This window comes from Anas acuta, chromosome 1, assembly GCF_963932015.1.
Source record: "Anas acuta chromosome 1, bAnaAcu1.1, whole genome shotgun sequence".
In the NCBI taxonomy this organism is placed as follows: domain Eukaryota; kingdom Metazoa; phylum Chordata; class Aves; order Anseriformes; family Anatidae; genus Anas; species Anas acuta.
Window position 1 is genome coordinate 106,603,703 of NC_088979.1, and position 22,149 is coordinate 106,625,851.

The following is a 22,149-nucleotide window of genomic DNA, read 5'->3' on the forward strand; positions in this document are numbered from 1 at the left end:
TCCAGACCCTCCCCCCCCCAAAAAAAGCTTATATGTTTATGATAGTACAGCATGTTAACTGAATAGTGGCTTAAAATATATACATGTATACACACACACAGGCTACCTGCACATGCTTGAGCAAGTTGTTTATATGATCATCTCAGTTCACCTACCTCAGAAGGAAACCCCTGCAATGACCATAACAAAGAACTTTGTTCTTTAAAGCCTCCTTCGTGTCATGCCACCAGGACATTTTTTTCCCCTCCAAGAATAACATAAAGCAGATTAACCAAAAGTACTAAACAAACTCTACTTTAATAGTGCCTTTTTTCCACATCATATTTAGTGGTGCTTTTTTGTCTGAGCTAGTTAAAGTGCCTTGAGGCACTTAAAAAGCTCATAAACACTGAATTCATGCTTAACATGAATTCCTAATCCAAATCCTAAACAATGCCTGAGTAAGTACTGAAGTTTTGGTCACGATCACAAACTTATTAGCCAGTCCCATTCTCCTTTCTGCTTGCATGAGCCCTGTGCAGTCTCCCTTTGTGTGATCACCTAGAATACCCATTGGAAAAGTCAAGTCAGAGACTACAGGAGAGATCATAGAATAGCTTGGGTTGGAAGGGACCTCAAAGATCATCTAGTTCCAATCCCCTGCAGGGATGCTGCCCACTCTATCAGGTTGCCTCATCTAACATGGTCTTGAACACCTTCACGGATGGGGCATCCATGACCTCTGTGGTCAACCTGTTTCAGTGCCTCACCACCCTCTGAGCAAAAAATTTATTTTTAACCTCTAATCTATATCTCCCCTCTTTTAATTTAAAACCATTTCTCCTTTTCCGGTCCATATATGATTGAGCAAAGAGTTGCTCTCCTTTTTTTTTATTTTTTAAAAGCCCCCTTCAAGTACTGGAAAAGTTGCATATACATGCAACAATAACATGTACAGCAGAAAGATATATGACCAGAGAATATGAAAGATAGAGGTTGGACAGAAAGTGGACAGCAGAACCTATACTTGAGTGCGTAAGTACATTTTGAATGAAGTTTAAAGCTGTATTTTCAATCCATATCATCCCCTACAAAACAGTATTAGAAAGGATGTGTTTTGAATTTTTTTTTACCCAATTGGACTATGATGTGGAGTTCAATATTTACCCCTTTTCCAAGTCAGCTAAAGCAAACTATGATTTTAACTCATAACAGATTAAGACAATGTTAGCATTCTAGACTAAAATCTCTACTCCTTGAATAAAACGTTATTAATCTTGGTACAAAAAAAAAAAAAAAAAGACATAAACCCCTTTCTAGTTTAGTTCTAATTTAGAATAACTGTGCATAGAAGTACAAAAGGATATTCTTAATACACAATACACATAATGTGTCTCAGCAGAATAACTTTGCAATATTTGAAGTAGAAAAAAGTAGTTATTTAATACTTTTAAATACGTAAAAGTATATAGTACCTTTAAAGCAGTTATATAATAATTTTTCTTACCTCATACAAATGCAAAAGGAGTCCAGGCAACAAATTAACATTTTAAATTCATAAAAGCAAAAGCTGTTTAAGGTGCTTTTAGTGTACATATGTTCTAAATAGAAGTGGAAAAATCCTTAAAACTTCACAACTATGCAAAAACTAGATAGCTATTTTAAATAGTATGCCTAGGAAGTTCAAAGGATATATATATTTTTTTAATTTAAATTAATAAAAAAATACTGTAATATAAATCATCTACAAGCTGCTCAAAAAGAAAGTACACTGCTGTACTATGTAAAAGGTATTACTACAGGGTGTTTTTTGTTTGTTTTTTTTGACTTAAAGGTTGAGTTGCCCTTTCTTTCTTAGGAAGAGATGAGAGATCTTCCATTCTCCCCTAACAATAGATTTCATCACATTGATCTGCCTCATAATTATTTCTACTTGACCAAGTTATAGGTGTGCTAATGAACATACAATCAGTTCAACAGATACTCTTGCTTATCACAGAATTGTCTAGGTTGGAAGAGACCTCTAGATCATCGAGTCCAACCTCTGACCTAACACTAACAAGTCCTCCACTATACCATATCACTAAGCTCTACATCTAAATGTCTTTTAAAGACCTCCAGGGATGGTGACTCCACCACTTCCCTGGGCAGCCTGTTCCAATGCCTCACAACCTCTCAGTAAAGAGGTTCTTCCTAACATCCAACATAAAACACCCCTGGCACAACTTTAGCCCGTTCCCTCTAGTCCTGTCACCAGGCACATGGGAGAATAGACCAACCCCCACCTCGCTACAGCCTCCTTTAATATACTTACAAAGAGCAATAAGGTCACCCCTGAGCCTCCTTTTCTCCAGGCTGAACACACCCAGCTTCCTCAGCCGCTCCTCGTAGGACTTGTTCTCCAGGCCCCTCACCAGCTTCGCTGCCCTTCTCTGGACTCTTTTGAGCACCTCAATGTCCTTCTTGTAGCGAGGGGCTCAAAACTGAACACAGTACTTGAGGTGCGGCCTTACCAGAGCCGAGTACAGCGGGACAATCACTTCCCTAGACCTGCTGGCCACACTGCTTCTTATACAAGCCAGGATGCTGTTGGCCTTCTTGGCCACCTGAGCACACTGCTGGCTCATATTCAGCTGACTATCCACCAATACTCCCAGGTCCTTCTCTGCCAGGCAGTTTTCCAACCACTCATCTCCCAGCTTGTAGCTCTGCTTGGGGTTATTGCGCCCCAGGTGCAGGACCCAGCACTTGGCCTTGTTGAACTTCATGCAGTTGACCTCAGCCCATCGGTCCAGCCTATCCAGATCCTCCTGCAGAGCCTTCCTACCCTCGAGCAGATCGAGGCACGCACCTAACATGGTGTCATCTGTGAACTTACTGAGGGTGCACTTGATCCCCTCATCCAGATCATCGATGAAGATAGTAAGGAGGACCAGCCCCAGCACCGAGCCCTGGGGAATGCCACTAGTGACCGGCCTCCAATGGTATTTGACTCCATTCACCATGACTCTTTTGGCCTGGCTATCCAGACAATTCTTAACCCAATGAAGTGTACGCCAGTCCAAGCCATGAGCAGACAGCTTCTTGAGGAGAATGCTGTGGGGTACGGTGTCAAAAGCCTTGCTGAAGTCAAGGTAGACCACATCCACAGCCTTTCCCTCATCCACCAAGCGTGTCACTTTGTCATAGAAAGAGATCAGGTTCATCAAGCAGGACCTGCCTTTCATAAACCCATGCTGACTGGGCCTGATCACCTGGTTGCCCTGTAAGTACCACGTGATGACACTCAGGATAATTTGCTACTTGAGTTTCCCTGGCACTGAGGTCAAACTGAAAGGCCTATAGTTTCCTGGGTCTACCCTCCGGCCCTTCTTGTAGATGGGCATCACATTTGCTAGCCACCAGTCTACTGGGACCTCCCCTGATAGCCAGGACTGTTGATAAATGATGGAAAGTGGCTTGGCCAGCTCCTCTGCCAGTTCTCTCAGAACCCTTGGGTGGATCCCATCCGGCCCCATTGTCTTGCATACATCCAAGTGCCATTGCCAACCAGTTCTTCGTGGATAGTGAGGGCCACATCCTGTTCCCCATCCCCTTCCACCAGCTCAGGGTACTGGGTATCCAGAGAACAACCAGTATTGCCGCTAAAGACTGAAGCGAAGAAGACATTAAGCACCTCTGCCTTCTCCTCATCTTTTGTAACTAAGTTCCCCCTCACATTCAATAAAGGCTGGAGATTCTCCTTAGTCCTCTGTTTTGCATCAATATACTTGTGAAAACATTTTTTGTTGTCTTTGACAGCAGTAGCCAGATTGAGCTCCAGATGAGCTTTGGCTTTTCTAATTTTGTACCTGCACTGCCTCACAACATCCTTATAGTCCTCCCAAGTGGCCCGCCCTCTTTTCCAAAGATTGTAAACCCTCTTTTTCCTCCTAAACTCAAGCCACAATTCTCTGTTCAGCCAGGTCGGTCTTCTTCCACGCCGGCTCGTCTTTGGGCACGTGGGGACAGACCGCTCCTGCACCATTAAGATTTCCTTCTTGAAGAGTGCCCAGCCTTCCCGGACTCCTCTACCCTTCAGAACAACCTCCCAAGGGACTCTGCCAACCAGTGACCTGAACAGTTCAAAGTCAGCCCTCCAGAAGTCCAATACAGCGGTTTTACTGGTCCCCTTCCTGGCTTCTCTGAGAATGGAGAACTCTACCATTTCATGGTCACTCTGCCCATGACAGTTTCCAACCACCACATCTTCCACCAGTCCTTCTCTGTTTGTGAAGAGAAGGTCTAGTGGGACACCTCCCCTGGTAGGCTCGCTGACCAGCTGCATCAGGAAGCTATCTTCCACGCTCTGCAGAAACCTCCTAGACTGCTTTCTCTGGGCTGTGTTTTGCTTCCAGGATATATCTGGGAAGTTGAAGTCCCCCACGAGAACAAGTGCTGACGATTTTGCAACTTTTGTCAGCTGCCTGTAGAACTCCTCATCAGTCTCTTCATCCTGGTTTGGCGGTCTATAACAGACCCCCACGAGGATGCTTGCCTTGTTGGCCTTCCCGCTGATCCTAACCCATAGGGACTCAACCTTATCATTCCCAGCCTCAGGTTCCACAACATCAAAACTCTCTCTGATATAGAGAGCTACATCACCACCCCTTCCGTGCTGCCTGTTCCTTCTGAAGAGCCTGTAGCCAGACATTGTAGCACTCCAGTCATAAGAGTGGTCCCACCATGTTTCTGTGATGGCCACAAAGTCGTAGCCTGCCTGCTGCATGATGGCTTCCAGCTCCTCCTGTTTGTTACCCATGCTGCGTGCATTAGTGTAGATGCACTTCAGTTGGGCCATTGCCTTCTCTCCCAGCCTTGCCATTGTTACCTCTGGCACAGCTCTAACAAGCCTTGTTTCAGCCCTGTCCCCCTTCTCACCTAGTTTAAAGCCCTCTCAATGAGCCCCGCCAGCTACTGGCCTAGGATCCGTTTTCCCCTTAGAGATAGGGACCCATCTGTGGCCATCAGGCTGGGTGCCGAGTAAAGCACCCCATGGGCAAAAACCACAATATTTCTGTGTTGGCACCAGCCTCTGAACCACATGTTTATCAGGTGGGCTTTCCGTGTCCTCTCTGTACCTCTTCCTGCCACCGTAGGGATGGACGAAAACACCACCTGTACTCCTGCTCCATCCACTAATCGTCCCAGTCCCCTAAAGTCCTGTTTGATGGACTTCAGGCTTCTCTCTTCAATGTCATCACTGACAGCCTGGACTATTAAAAGAGGATAATAGTCAGAGGGGCAAGCCAGGTTGGGAAGCTTTCTTGCAGCGTCCCTGACCCTGGCCCCAGGGAGGCAGCAGACTTTCTTACGGCTAGGGTCAGGCTGACAAATAGGTCCCTCTGTTCCCCTGAGAAGGGAGTCGCCCACAACAATCACCCTTCTTTCTGTCCCGAGGCGTGGAGTTGACTTCCTTGAGCTAGGCATCCTCCTGGGCAGACTTTCTACCTCTTCCTCAGCTACCAGTCTCTCAAACTCCAGGGCCTCAAACCTGTTGCATAAGGGCACATAGGAAGATGGGGACGGTGGGGAAGGGCATTGCCTGCAATATCAAGCAGGGACCTGTCTCCATTCCTCCTCAACTCCTAGGTCCCCTCCCTCCACCCGACAGCAACAGGGCAGCGGGTCCACCCCCATTTAGGGTGTCTCATCCCAGGGCCTGTCCTTCAGGCCACGCAGGGAGTCGCTCCGCAAGTCTATCTCACACTCACACTCCCTGATATCCCTCAACCTCTCTACCTCCTCCTTGAGTTCTGCCACGAGGCAGACCAGGTTGTCCACCTGCTCATACCTCACGCACACAGTCTCTTTCCCCCCTCAGGTGGCAGCAACAGGCTCAGGCACTCCCTGCACCCGGAGACCTGAACTGCCGCAGTTTTGAGTGGGCAGTCGGTCTGGGTGTGTACAGACTTCCTGGAGAGAGCGCACTGTGCCTGATGTACACCATTGCAGCTGAGCTAGCGGTAGACCACCGTTAGAGGAGGTGTTCGTATGGGCAGGGAGGAACGCTCTGCCCTGCCCGCAGGAACTGCTGCACCACTCCCTTCTGATGCGCCATGCCCTGTTTGCCTGTCCTGGTTGCTCACGCTCCCTAGGGGCAGCTTTTGAACAGCCAGGGAGGGGGTGATGCTGGCTCCGCCTATGTCTCGTTCTCACCTCGTTCACCTCCCTCGTGAGGGCTGCCAGGTCCTGGTGGCTCCCTCAAGTGGGCTCAGTGCCAGAAAAATTAGCCCTGCCTGTCTGATCCCCCGCTCTGCTGCAGAACACATCTGCCCCAGAGCCGATCGCCTCTGTCTACATGCATGTAGCATAATGCCACATGTCTGCTACATATTAAGCCACATGTCTGTTAAAGAAAGAACAGACTAATGCTGGCCACACTAGGGCCAGAGCTCCATTCAACATAAATCAGAAAGGTAGTGCCATATTGCATTTAAACTGACATCACAGTATTGTCAATATAGTCATTTGAAAAATAAGATTGCAAGCAACATCCCTTTCTTGCTTTCAAACACTGATACAATAAAGTAACATATAAGACACAAGTAAAAGTCATGAAGAGCAAGAAGAACAAGAACTCACCAGAAGAAAATCAGTCACCACGGGTACCATGTACCACTCCTACATGGATCCCAAGGTTCTTTAATGGCCTATTCCCCTTCTAATGTCTGAATTCCCTCCTTTCCTCCCTCCTCCCATGGATTTTCTTGTCATAATATTGATTTATTTGATCCAATGGGTCATTAGCCATCTATGACACAAGGGAGCCTCAGGTACTGGGAGCTTGGACCTGATTAAAGAAGTAGTAACGCGTTGTGTTCATTTCTTCATTCTCGGAGAACTGAAAGCTCATATAGCTGAATGGTTCCTTTGGACCAGGCTTAAACCATGCAATGAAGTCATAATCCATCATACTATCTGATGGTTTGAACTCACAAGTGTCCCTACCTACAGGGCCAGAAGTCCATTTTGTGAGAAAGCTTTTTCTAAGGAACTTTATTGCTCTATTTCTTTGATTTCTTGCAGCAAGACCATTGACTTATAAATTGTCCATACTTTTCTGAAGACTGATGCATACATGAAGAGGGTCCTAAGCTAATTTAAAGAGTATAAGATTAGTTGTGAATGTCATGTCTCATACATTCAATATAGAATAAGGAAAAAAAATAACGTGGCAACATTTTCACTGAGAACTGATTTGAAATCATCAATATGTACCTGAAATATGAGATGACAACTTTTAATCACCTAGCTTTTCACATAGCTTGAAGTATGTTGATCTTTGCTGCTAAATTAGCTTTTTTTTTTTTTTTAAATGGCATTCTTAGACTGACTGTTCCCCATCAGGATAAAAATTCAGCTCCTTTCTATCCTTCCTACACACATTTTCTTGCAGTTCAGCTGACATAACAGGATGGAGAAAATAAAGTTTGGGTTTATTCAAGCCTTTTTTTTTTTTTTTTGGCAATAGCATAGAGCCAATATGTGATACATAATTTACCTAAAACTGATGATCCAAAATATAAACGGTTGGTTGCCTTTATGTAACATAATTTTGATTTTTTGATTATGCAAGAACACTTTCATATTGTTATATCGGGTTTTATTTTTCAGTTTTACTTTGTACAATTCTCCAGATATACATCACTGTAACCATGTTGTTTTCATAGAAACACCATAGATCTCAACAATCTATCTTGGATCTGACTAACTACAACTGCTTACTTGCCAACTATTTATTTTGATGGCACATAAAACTGCTAAACAACTATTATTTTAGATGTATAAACTAGTTTATGGGTTAGGTATATAATTTAAGAGCATAGTAATGCACAGTATTCAGTATCATTTAGCATTATTATTTTTAACTTACCAATACAAATACAAGCAGGATTTGCTATCTGTGGGTGGATGGTAAGTTTCGACCCAAGACTTCTGTTAACTTGAAAAATGGGTAAATACCAAATCTAGCGTAGTCCAAGTGAATTCAAACCCCATTCTCCATCCTAGGAACACACTATCCTTATATGTGCAGTCTCTCTGTTTTCATTATAAAAAAGGGTTTTCACTTACTTTGGATGTTCCATTCTTCTTAAAGGCATAAATGAAATAAGACTAAAAAACAGAGTAATATTTTCATGGCTCCGTTCTATTGTTAGAATGAGACTCAGGACTCCCTGACACAAATCAAATTAAAATCATGTTAAGTTGTTTGAGATTGCTTAGCTAACGTTTGTGAAACTTCACCCTGCAAGAGGGGTGCTGATGACTGACTGATTGAGAAGATGCCAAGGTCTAGGACTAATCATGTAGTCAGGTTAGAGGTGTATATACACCGTTGTTGTTTTAAATACAAGTCCTTATCTGGAAGAAAGAAGTATGATTCCGCTAGTTTGAAGGTAGCCCTGGATGTTGTCACCAGATCCATTCCAAAAAGTTGGAAGAGTATGAGATCACACTAAAGGGACCTAAAATCTGCTTTGCAATAATAAATATTAGTTACTGCTTGCTCACCCTATGAGAAAAGTAGATGAATCTATCTACCAGTAGTTATGCATTTAACTCGGTTCCCTTTTCTCCTCAAGAATTCTCATTCAGCCCAAGAGATATCATTCACATTTGAATTCTGCCTCCTCTGAAAGCGTGCATTTTATTTCATAAAGAACCCCCCCCACACACAAAAATTGTAATATTAAAGGTGTTAAAGTGCCCAGAAACTTAAAATATAAAGCCCTTAAACAGACTATTAGAAAAGCTTTTAATATAATTGTTACATGAATTACAGCAAAAACATTCTGGGTATTAGTATTGCAATGATGGACAGCCTAAGTCCAAGGTATCCCTTAAACTTCATTGAACAGACACTGAAATTACATTGACTCCCAGCTCAGTCCTTCAAACTGACTCAGCTTAGTCCTTCAAATTCTTAAGAAGAGTTTGCCATGGTAAGTATGAACTGGGGTACTATGATGCTTCAATAGTATTATTTTAATAATAGTATTATTAAAATACTATTATTATTTAAAAATAATAATGAAGAAGAACAAAATCTCTAAAGTTTCTAATAAGACAGAATTGAACAACTGGTTAATGAGGTATGCTGAGGTTTTCCAAATTGTCTCTAAGACAATAGAATAACCCACAGCGATACACCACACAGAACTCTCACATTTATATTCTTTGAAGTTATAGAAATTAAGAGTGGGAATTTTATAGGATACGATCCTATGGGCACAGGAAAAGTAAAGATGAGATACTAGCTTTCACCAGCCTATCATCTAATACTCCCTATTCTATGAGCTTTGGATCAGAAAAATGTTAGATTCCTAGGTGCACTCATATAGACAGAACGTGGTTGTCTTTTTTCCCCCCTTCCTGTATAGGTATACAATTTTTAAACAGTTTGTTTACTGTTTGTTTTTTTAAACAAATACTTCTTAATATTTCTTTATACTCATTATGGAAAGAAACCATACCACCAACTTAAGCACAGCAATTTTCTTAGAGTATTTCACAATAACAGACCTCTAAAAAAAACTATAATAAAAAAACTCACAGCTTGAGTAGTACTTCCATATAATTTATGTAGGTTTTCACTAATGGACAGAATGAGGAATTGGTAATTAATTTTTAAAGACTGAACAGAGTGAGGGAAATTTAATGAAATAATTCAGTGCTCATCATTGTAATACTGTGTCTCTCAACTACGAAGCAGAAATAATGTATGCAATTTCAAGGGGTTGCCTGATGGGATGTGTTTTATTAATCATTGTTTTTGTTTCACTACTAGGTGGCCACATTAATGTTTTTTGTTTGGAGTCCTTGAAGTTCCCGTCTGCTTAAACGATAAGAAATAAAATATAGGCTAGATTGGTCAGCATTGAAGAGGTGTATGTTCATTGATATTAGAGGCAAATTTAGAGAAGCCCAAGAACACTGTGACTGGACATTTGTAACACAAATGGCACCACCATAGGACCATGAAGACAGCAGCTGTCTGGTGTAGAGACAAATTATTTTCATTGCAAAGATTTGGCTAGGTTGCAATTACTCAGTTACTGTGAGTGGAAAAAAATCTGACTGGTGTTTCATCTTTGCTGCTCTCCTTTTGTCTCTTAAGCTTCACAACTTTTAAGTTTTCTCCTCGTATCCAAGCTGTCAGCAATATGTTTTAAAATGAGTAATTTGAAGTGTTTGGCTACCTGGGGCTATAAACCCAGCAGGTCAACAACAGATACTGTTGAGGGACTTTCTGTGTTTTCTGCTGGAATTAAAACAAAACAATCAGGAGGAAAACATCATGGGTATGGTGATAACTTATTAGTTCTAACACACATATCCCTGCAGATCACAGCAACCTCAATCTGCTTAAAAAATGGCTTCCTTGGGCAAGCCAATCTTTCTATTAAATAGGTCGGCCTTCCCTGGAGCCAAGATCTGCTTCCTCCTGCATGGATCATTATAACAGCACAGGCAGTATTTTGTGCTCTGACAATTTCCAAATAAAAATCAGTCCTACAAAGGCTGAGATAGTTTATTTTTCCTTAGGGCATTCAGTTGTTCTGATTAGGGACAGAGAAGAAGAAAACATGGATATTAAAACAGCAAAGCTGTTATGAATCTGAGATGTTATTTTTAGTTTAATTAATAATAAGGAACACCCATACATGAAAACAAGTCATACAGCACTTAAGATATGCAGACAAGGATACACTCGTGTATCATATGTGACCTGCCAGGCAAGGTCTCTGGAACAAAGATACAGAGGTAGTATTTCTGCTACTAATGGAACATCCTTTACTACTCCACAGTACTAAAATGGGAAGTGGTATATTACAGTTTATGACACTGTTATCCAATTTACTAATTGTGAAAGATTATTCAAATGAGATATTCTAAGATATTCTTAGTTAACTGATCAGTTACTAGAAAAAGTGATACTCTGTGAAACTCCTCGTTTTCCATAATTAGAGAAACACTAAAAATTAATGAATGTATTAAAGAAAATACAAATACATCTAGTATGTTTCACCCTTACCTTTTCCCTCCAAGCTTCAAGGCAGTAGAAAGAAGAACTTAGATTACTTACGTGTTCCACATTTTTGTGAACAAACATGAAGAAAATTCTCTTTCCAGCTCATCACAGGTGCTGGAGCTAACAAGCTCATACCATATCACTCAAAGGTCATAGTAAATTTTGTGTCAATCTACAATAATTAAAGGAAAAATACCACATTTCTTTCCCAAAACTTGACTAGCCTTATAGCTGTGTTTACACAACCTTCATCTTAAAACCTTATTTCTACCACATGAGGCTCCAGTTCCCTTTATTGAAGCCTCACAGGAGTCAACAACAGCACCTGTTTCTATGACTCAGTAATAATTACCTCGTTTCTTTATTCAGAGTTCCAGCATCTGATATCAGAATGACTCTAGAGAGGAGTTCCGTGTCCTTGTACTGGGTTTTCAAGCCTGCCCTGTTTTTTTTTTTTTTTTTTTTTTTTTTTTTTTTTTTTTTTTGTTTGTTTTTTTTTTTTAAAAAAAAAGTTTTCTCTTAGATCCCAATCTGAGGCTAGAATAGGTAAATGTCAGAATGTTATTCTAATGTTCATGAGTCATTAAGAATATCTCATGCTAAAGATATTATTGGCATCACAGTGACCTGATAATAGTTTAAACTTTGAAAGACTGTAAGTGAATTTACCTCTATCTGGATGAGTATTGCTGTGATTTCTGTAAATATCACCATTCACATTTCATGGAAGTGTTATGTACTACCAACAGCAATCAAGCCTGCTTTGTACTGGTAGTGTGCAAGAAACTTTACATGAATTACTAAACTCTGATTTTTAGAAATGATTAATCAAAGCTCTTCCTAAGAAATATGCATTACCAGAAGTAATATCTAATCTCAGCCAGTTTCTAATTCTGGCTCAAGTCCTTACTGTTATCTTTTCCATTATGATTATGCTACTTTCTTTCTTACAGATATATATATATATATATATATATATATATATATTTATATATATATATATAAATATATATATATATATATTTAATTTATGAACATACAGAGCTGCATTTTATACATATGTTTGCCATTATGCATGATTTTATGCAAGGCTTCAATATGTAGACAGGAACCAATTGAAAGCTTTCAAATACTTCACATTTGCTAATCCATAGCACTGTTCATAATTGCTGTGACTAATCCCAGATAGTGACCTAGGACTGTTTCTCCTTTCTAACACAGTGAATCATGAGTATTGAAAGAATATTCTCAACTCATTGGATATTAATATTAGTAAAATTGTTTAGCTTGATACAGATTCACAAACTCAGAGAAATTTTCTGTTTCTAATACTTCAGAAACCAAGCTTTAGATGATACTAACAGCTGTGCTTAAAAGTGTAATTGTTGGAGGGGAAAGCAAAATAGAAAGAAGGGAGGCTGTGCTTTTTATGACCCCATGCATCAGAACCCCAAGACAGCCCCACAATAGTAGAAACTAAGTATCTTTTCAACCTCATAACAGAAAAATTCAGGTATGGGGAGAGAGGACAGGTGGAAAAGTTTAAGTTACATAGGAACAAAAAAGTAACCCTCGATACTTAGTTAAAGGCTCTTTTCCCAGAAGAAATATAGTAAAACCAGTCCAGAACTCAGTAACAGTTTAAGAAGACCAACTTTAAATTACACCTATTAGTAAAGTAACAACAGCCAGAACATTTCCAGACAGCTGTATGTAGTGGTAAAACAAACAACTATAAAATTAACTGGCAGCTGTCACCTCAGCTATTGTCAAGTACTAGCCAATAGGCCACTATAAAACAAAGCACTGTAGGTGTCTTTCTTTCTTTCTTTCTTTCTTTCTTTCTTTCTTTCTTTCTTTCTTTCTTTCTTTCTTTCTTTCTTTCTTTCTTTCTTTCTTTCTTTCTTTCTTTCTTTCTTTCTTTCTTCTTTCCTTCTTTCCTTCTTTCCTTCTTTCTTTCCTTCTTTCCTTCTTTCCTTCTTTCCTTCTCTCTTTCTCTCTTTCTCTCTTTCTTCTCTCTTTTTCTCTCTTTCTTTCTTTCTTCTCTTTCTTTCTCTTTCTTTCTTCTCTCTTTCTTTCTCTCTTTCTCTCTTTCTTTCTTTCTTTCTTTCTTTCTTTCTTTCTTTCTTTCTTTCTTTCTTTCTTTCTTTCTTTCTTCTTTCTTTCTCTCTTTCTCTCTTTCTCTCTTTCTTTCTTCTCTCTTTCTCTCTCTCTTTCTCTCTCTCTTTCTTTCTTTCTTTCTTTCTTTCTTTCTTTCTTTCTTTCTTTCTTTCTTTCTTTCTTTCTTTCTTTCTTTCTTTCTTTCTTTCTTTCTTTCTTTCTTTCTTTCTTTCTTTCTTTCTTTCTTTCTTTCCTGTGTGTGTTTTAATAGACTTTCTTTTCCATTATTAGTTGCAGCTAACTGGCTGAAACACTACAACAATCTATCAAGCTAAGAAACAAAATAAAGATTAATAGACCAGCCTGTCCCTCTTATTGCCTTAGCCACTTCTCACATTTCAGAAATATTTATTTCTGGAGGATTAAATCAATTCCAGTTATTCTTAGAAATAACGGAATTCTCACATAATGTTTTCATGTTTTGAAAAATAATTTAAATAAACTATCAAATAAAACTTCTACAAACCAACAGCAACCCTACAAAAATAATTTAAAGCCACAGCTATAACAACAAAAACTGCTGAAGATGCTGCACATTCTGTTTAAATAAGTTTGCATCTGTAATTCCAGTAGAGACATGACTGCTACTGTTACTGGAATGCTTTCTGGATTGCTTTTTTATTTTATGTATTTATATGAATTCCAGCATTTAGCAAAAGGAAGAAAATAATCTCACATTAAAAAAAAAAAAAAAAAAGGTATAAAAATGAACATTACTAATAGTAAATAAAAAACAATAGCTTGAAATTTTGAAGAGAAACCTTACAAGCTTCAATTTGGTCCAAAGTGTTTGTTATTATTTAGGCAGGAAATGAGAAGAGAGAGAAATACAGAGTGACTACTATGAGTCATCTTTACTGTGGTTCAGACTATGCCATGCATCTGGCAGGCAAGGAAGAAAGGAATTTTATGAGGGCAGCAGAATAATACAAAGCAATATGAAGCCAATAGACAGATCATTTAATAAACTCATATTATGAAACAATTGAAAACTGTTTTGCACCTCGGATTCTCATTCAGTGTATTGCTCCTACACCACATTTTCACTGCAGAAGAGGAGCTCACGGACAGCTGCATACACTGCAGGAATGTCTTCATTCCTGATGGTTACCACAGCACGTGTATTTTCAGTAAAGACAGTCCATTCATGTACACACAGTATCAACTGGTGTGGATAGATCCACAGCACTTACTGAACCACAAAAGGGAGTAAGAGCCCCTCTTAACCTCCAGAGTAGCACAGCAAAGAAGCAAGGACAGTGGAAGATGTGGCTGTCATCCTAATAGAGCTCTTCAGCAGAAAAAGAGTGTGGGGGAAGTGAAACAAAGATAAGTTATGGGTGATAACCTGCCTCCATCATTAGATGGTGCCAGATGCTTTGGAGGAAGGAACACAGTTATTAAAGAGAAAAATGTATTTGAAACAACCTGCACAAATAAGAAGCTCATAAGGATTGTTCCACATCCCAGAAAAAGGTTCAATTTTGTGTCTGTAGAAGGGAACAATAACTTCCTAGTAATTTTTTCAATACACAGTCATGAATCCAAAAGAGGAAAGGACTGACCTACCAGACCTTTTTTTTCTATGAGAAATGAAACAGGAAGATATTGCTACATTTCTTTAAGGACAGTGATTGATTTTACACCTGTTACATCCCAAATTTAATATTGGTTGGCTTAGTTATTACAGTGACAGTGAACAACATTTGCTCAGTGCAGCTTTTAATATGTGGCAGAGAATATACAAGATAAATCAAGCACTCCAGCTTGATAAAAGAACAAGATAAAACACAGAAAACTGTGGCACCTACTTTGTACACAAATACACAAGAAAAAAATAATCTATGAACATGAGGAATATTTAGCATGTGAAGAGAGCAAACCCACTCAAAATGAACCTGATGAACATTTTATATTTAGGTCCAATCTAAAATATCTCAAAAGTTTAGATGAGTGTTGGCAAATTAAGATTATTCTTCTAACACTAGCCATAGGTAGCTGCCTGAACAATGCTAACCCTACCTCTCCAGGACATATCACAGGAAAATTTACCTGTCTACAAGAGAAACTTCTCTGTTGCAATCTGTATGCCACTTTGCTTATCTGACTGGACTGCCTTCTAACCTGCATACAGCCAGACAGCATCATGTCCAACATGGCTTTTTTGAGCTACTGCTCCATCAGTTTCTAACTACTTCTGCATGTAAGCTATGAAAGCACACGGAAGGACATTGGAAGATATCTGAGACACAATTTAAAAAGTATCTGACAAAATTAATGTACACAGTAAAAAGCTGAGGCCTCCCCAGTTAGATAAAAATTATTAGCTGTGGTAGGAACAGCAGTCATACGTGTAGCCAACAGTGGAAAGATAAACAGAGTGTTCACCAGCAAATGCTTAAGTTACAACACTAGAGACGGACAAGTGGAGATCATGGTGCTTTTTTTTTGTTTTGTTTTGTTTTGTTTTGTTTTTTTTGAAGAGTGACATAGAAAGCATGTGTGTCGTATTATTATTGAAACACTAAAATTGGAAGACACGCCTATTTCAAAAGCAGAATGATTTTGCCACACAATTGTCAACTACAACATCCGTCTCATTTGTCTACTTCCCAAAACTGGACTGAACAACTAATACATGGTATAAAGCGTGCTGAGGAATTCAAGTGAAATAAAAAGTATCTAGGGCCTCAACACCCAGCCTTTAATGCCAGCTTGAGTTATTACTTCTCTTATCACCAAGTGTAGGAAGTGCAGTCCTGCTGTCTGCTGAACCAGAGGAAGAACACTTTCCCCTCACGTGGGACTTTGACACGGATGTGGCCAGGAGGCTGAGCCCTGCCTTCCAGTGGCATCTCCTTAGGTCACTGGCCAGGACCATGGCTACAGTTTTAACTAGGGACAAGTGGGAGATTTCATATTCATGTTCAGCCTCTGCATTTGGACCCAAGGTGGAGAGAAGCCACCATTGTCTTAGAATACAGATGAGGTCTATCGAGCAGCTTGGAGCAGGAGATGGGCACTGAATGTGGGGGCAAAAGGTCTTCTAACCTCCCTCTACCAGCTGTAGAGTTTTACAGAATAAACACATTGAGGCACAAACTTTAGGAGGGCAGTTCTTAAGCTAAAGTTAAAAGCATTAGGTGCAGATGTTTGCCTCAGGGTTTCTACAGCATTCAGCCTACGCCATCTTTTGCCTGGACCTGGCAAAACAGTACAGCATGTGAACTATCCTACCAAAATATCTCAGCTGCAAGTGCTGAAAACTAATCTCTTGGCTAAGTACCTCACCAGGTCCAGGTTTATTGTAACTATTAGTATTGTGATTAAAAGATATTGTACATGAACATAAAACAAATACATATGATGGTGTGTAGAGTTTGGTTTCATGAAAATGTAAATGTTCAATGCACAGATAATATGATTAAAAATGGAAAAGACAGCCTAAGCATAAATATATATATAGTAGATACACAGCAGTGACTGACAGTAGTGTATCTATTTTACAGATCATTTAAATCAGAAAAATCCAAGATACAATATTTAAATGAGTCTTTATCATAAAACATATCTTGAAAGTTCTGTGGAAGAATAATATCAGCTAGAATATACTTTAAAGATTGTAATTGGACTTTATCCCAGAAAAGGATAAATAAATTGAAATATGTTTTATATCATTATGCATATACTTTTGTGATAAAAATAGCTTTATATTTCACAGAAGTTCAAAAAACTGTACAACAGGGGAATAATAATAAAGGAAAAGAAGCAATCAAAATAAGAAAGGGAGGAGATTTCTTGTATTCCTCTGCAAAAGAAGTAATAAGTGACTTCAGTGAATAATTTCAAAGACTTAAATAAGCTGCATGTATCTCCCAGATGACTCTTGGAAAAATTAAACAAGTGTCTCAAACACTTGTAGAAAGCATATAAGACAATTCTCAAGATTTTTAACGTCAAACATTAACATATGTGAACTATAATATTTACTGAACACAGTATTATCAGATAGCCCTCTATGAAAATCCGATAGTAGCATAATATCAGAAGTTTGTAGTCCATGAAATTTCTTCAGTAAACTGAAGATTCTCCCCAACATGTTGATTCTTTCATATAGTGCTCAGTAAAGAAATGTTCTTAACAAATTTTCAAGGATTTTGGACAGGACAGGATTAAATACCTTTAAAACAGGTGTAACACACCTTTTTTGATCCCAAAATCACTTACAGAAAGGATAAATTTCATTACTGTAAGAGAATGGAACTATGTCTTCCATGGCAGCAAAAAATCATTTTTCACAGATTGAACATACACAAGCAAATGAAGAACATAATTTCAAAAGTGTTTAAAATAATATTTTCTACAAGTTTTTAACTCGAGCATTTAGAACTCAAAAGGAGAAGTAAACAAACAAAAAAAAGCATGTATTTTGATGACATTTTACAGACATACATCTAGATGTTTTATAAACATTTAGAAGTGCTTTATAAAACATCTGTAAGTATGTTTTATATGTACACATGCACAGACAAAGCATCTTCCACATCTTCTTTTACTGTTTTGTTTTTCTTTTTCTTTTGGGGAGAGGTAAAAGCTTTTTAATTTCCCTGTCATATTTTGCACTGAAGAATTATTTCAGCACAGAAAACAGTCTTCTCAAAGGCCAGTGCAGCAGGATTTCCGTCTTCAATCTGGAATAGAAGTCAATTCTAAAACTGTTTCTGAGCAGATGATCAGTCCAAGCAGAAGGCAGAATGCTATAAATTATTCTAGGATGAGACCAGAGCTGACATTTAAGGACTTGCAATCTTTATTAGGCATGGAGGTGGTTGTTTTTAAATGTGGTGCAAAGAATCTGGGTCACCTGTGGGCAGGAGAGTGCAGAAAGGAACAAGAGTCCAGGCAGCAGTCGTGGGAAGGCACTGGGAGGGGGAAGCAGAACAGTTTTGGTGTGGTGGTAGAGTTTGAATCCAGCAGCAGCTATTCTTGTTATGCTGGCAGTTTACAAAACTGGCCTTCTGTCTTTACTTGTATTCTGTCTTTAGGATGTAAAATCAAGTATCTGCATCACAAGCATTTCTTAAATTATAGGTAAGCAGCACAACCCTGCTTTGCTATGTGCCTTTTCTCTCTTCTTTCCTTTTCTTCCTCAAAACACAAACACAACAAAACAAAGCAGACACAGATGTACTCGGATATTCACTCATTACTCATACTGCCTCGTGTTTTCTCACCTCAGTTGGCAACATAATAGTTATCTAGAAAGAACCTCTTCACAGTAAGGGTGACAGAGCACTGGAACAGGCTGCCCGGGGAGGTTGTGGAGTCTCCTTCTCTGGAGATATTTAAAGCCTGCCTGGACACCTACCTGGGCAGCCTGCTCTAAGGAACTTTCTTTGGCAAGGGATTGGACCTGATGATCTTTCGAGGTCCCTTCCAACACCTTCAATTCTGTGATTCTGTGATAGCAGCCTGTACTGTCTCTCTCTATCCACTTCCTATGTATGCACCCATACATGAAGGAATGACATAGCTGCTGATTGTATGCTTTTCCATTGTATACCGCTATAAATAAAAAGTTGTGCTGTATAAATTGCTAAGTGCTATTCCCATGAGGACACATTTTTAAGTTATCATGATCTTGAACCTTTCCACACCAGCATGATAGTGAAAAATAGTGTTTCTCATGGGAAAGCCACAAATTTTCTTTTTTTTTTTTTTTTAATGTCCATTTTTATAGGACATACTACATGATATTAGGTTACTCAAGGGGTTAATAAACCTCAGAATCACTTCTCTCATCTACAGTGAAGTGGCATAATGACTTCACTGTTGAGTTTTTTTCCTGAAAGGGGGTACATTAGAAAGCACACAGGGGAGATATGAATGCATACCCGTTGCCCCTAACCAGCACTTTCAATGCCTTTATAGCATACCTGAGAGCATATTAGGAAAATAAATAAGAATCTTCAATTTACTGGCTTAAAACGATCTTTTTCCCTTTTCTCCATTGACTTTAAGAATGAATATTGAGAACTTTGGATTTTATTTTATATGCAAGGCTTAAAAACTAATTTACCATACTCCTATCAGCAAACAAATAAAGTCTATAGCTCAGTCATAGATAACAGTTTCCAAGGGGGATACCTATGCCCAAAGCTTTCCAAAGGTATAACATGGAGGATACAATAGTGGAGGTGATATACATCAGGCTCGTTGTCCCCAGACCATTTCCTTTCAGCCTCAGGGCAGCTATGTATCTGATGAATCTGAAATTCTGTCATGCCCCTGCAAGTGTCATATACACTAACATATATGGATAGCTGCAGCTCGCTTTCTGTGCCAGTGCTGCAGTTATCTCAGTTTGGGGACTCTGAAAGAATCACAGAGGAAACAGACAACTATATTTAAGCCTTAGGGATTGCCATCTTTGTCAGAGGTAGCCTCACTTTCCCATCAGAGATAAAAGGGACATGACAACCTGTTCTGAGACAAGCAAAACTGCGAGGACCAGAAGGTGAAAGCAAAGCTGGAATATAAAAAAAAAAAAAAAAAAAAAAAAGAACAGAGATGTGTTATAAAAGCACAAAAGTGTTGAGAGCCCTGATAAATCCCTAAAGCTGGCAACCCTGTTTCAATGGAGCCATGCCAGCTTACTCCAGCTGAGCATCAGGCCTGTGTTCTTTCCAAACAGAAAGAGTTTATTAAATCAAACCATTTTTTTTTTTTTGCTGTGCTGTTACATCTAAGAACTTTTCTCAGTGGGCAACACCCTGCTAATGCTGAGTACACAGTTTTAGAGACACACTGCCTAGGTACTTTTTGCCTGAGAGTTGAATCTTCTCTTTCTGTTTACTTGTCAGTCCAAGCACCTGCTGCTGTGGCAGCAAACACATGATGCTGCATATTTCTGTGCTTCTTGATGTGTAATTTTTTTAACCATCACTCCATTGTGAGCATCTGCCTTGCCTGTTTTTGTAACAGTAAACAATCAAGGAGTTTGGCCATTTTTAATAGTACAATTCCTGTTTCTGTCTTTTGAGTAGCAGCACACCAGCAAATGAAAGCTAAAAAGTGTAAGGCCAGTCAAGTTGGCCATCCTCCTTCTGAAATCAGTATTCCAGCCCATACACAATCTGTCATGCTTTGATCCTTCACAAAAAGTATGACAGCATGACAAGGTATTCCACTGCATCTCAACTTTAATTGCTTGGAATTTTGTTTAATCAGGAAATCTTCAGTACCTGCCAGGCCAAAGTCAGGGCAGGATGCTGTATCAGGTGACAAGGGTCATCTGTTTCTCTCCGACTGCTTGATATTAACACAGGAGACAGTTTCATATTGCTAGATGTACTGCATTGGCAAAGAGATAACAAAGTGTGCTATAGACTCCAGAATTCCCTTTGGGTTTCAGGCTTGCCAAAAGCAGTTCACCTTATTTTTAAATATTTTATAGCTGCATAAAAAGTGCCAGATGCTGTTTAGAAACTGGACTTAGAGCTAACCACTCAATCAGAAGAAAAAAAAATAAATAAAAAAAGAAATTGAAATGGCTTTTATTTAGCAGCTGCCAATATAAAGGAAAAACTCCAAACAAAACAGCTATGCACATGATATAATTTGGCTGTAGTGCCACTGTTGAAGTGACACACTCAGAACATTTTCCATTCAATTTGTGATGGCAGGTATTGTATTTTACATACAAGAGACCTATTTTCTAGTCAAGACAGCTTTTTCCTTGTGTCAGTGGAATAGATGTTTGACCACCTGTTCTCAAAATTGAAATGTTTCATTAAAGAAACATGCTCATTAACTATCATGCACAAGATACTCCAAACTAGATGCAAACTTTGAAGAGGAAGTGAGTGTAAAGAGAGGCAGTGAAATAATTAATGACAAAGCAAAGGCAGTAAATGTAATACTTCTGAACTGCACTAAACATTTGATATAGTGCCTTGCAAAAACAAAAATCTGAAAAAATAGCTCTAATAAGAGCACTGTCACATGACGAGAGCTAGCTAAATTTTACTAAAATGTGTATTTATAAATGAAAATCTATTGATTAATCTGGAGAACAGGTATTGTCTGGGTAGTATAGGCTATGGTGTTTACTTCCATACACTGATAAGGTATACTAATAATTTCACCTTCTCTTGAGAAAGATACTACCTTGCAACATCAGCATTACAGGAGAAACATGCCAAGACACAACATGTTTAAACATATGGTTGAAAGACAGGTAAAATTTGATTCCAAAAAATGTGTGAGAGTATTTGATAAACAATGATCTTAAATGCAGCAGTTTTTTAGATGATAGCATACAGAGAATAATTTAACATAAATCTAGAGTTGGTATAACTACACAACAGCAAAGTGCCAGTCGGATGTAGCATGAAAGGGCATATGGTTTTTTGATCCACATTTATTTTTGAGCTCCTCAGTTCCAAACTAAAAGAATTCTGAGTCAGTAATTTCTGTATGAGGTTTAATGTGCCAAAACCTAAAAATATGGGAGAAAAAAAAAAAAAAAAGGAAAAAAAGAAAAGAAAAAAAAAAAAAGGATATCCATCTATAGGAGCTTAAGGCATCATAAATTTAATAGAAATTAATTTTTAGTTTAAACTATTCTAAAAATATTGAAAAAGAAATACTTAGGTAATTCCTGCTTTTTCATATCTCACAATAAGATGCACTACTTTGTCAAAAAAGGGTGATCAAAGCTTTTCACTAACAAATTCATATTGTGGGTGAGCACACATGTATACTTAAATCACAGAAACCAGCTATCCTGGAACTCTATCCAATAGATAAGGAACATTGCAGTATTGTTTTTGTTCCTAAAGGTCAACTAGGGAGAAGCAGGGAGAAACTCCGTTTTTTTAAGAATCCACAAAAAATAAAAAGAACAAACTGCAATAGCTTCTGTAGTTTAT

At 38.9% G+C, this 22,149-nt stretch overlaps 1 long non-coding RNA gene across 1 annotated transcript in view; it reads right to left on the reverse strand.

Moving 5' to 3' along the window:
- The window catches only part of LOC137850216 (uncharacterized), a 75,326-nt gene extending 63,990 nt beyond the window's left edge, over positions 1 to 11,336 (reverse strand). The window contains exon 1 of the long non-coding RNA XR_011092372.1: positions 11,111 to 11,336. This is a non-coding gene — a long non-coding RNA (uncharacterized lncRNA). The remainder of the gene's footprint in view (positions 1 to 11,110) is intronic.
- Positions 11,337 to 22,149: the final 10,813 nt, after the last annotated feature.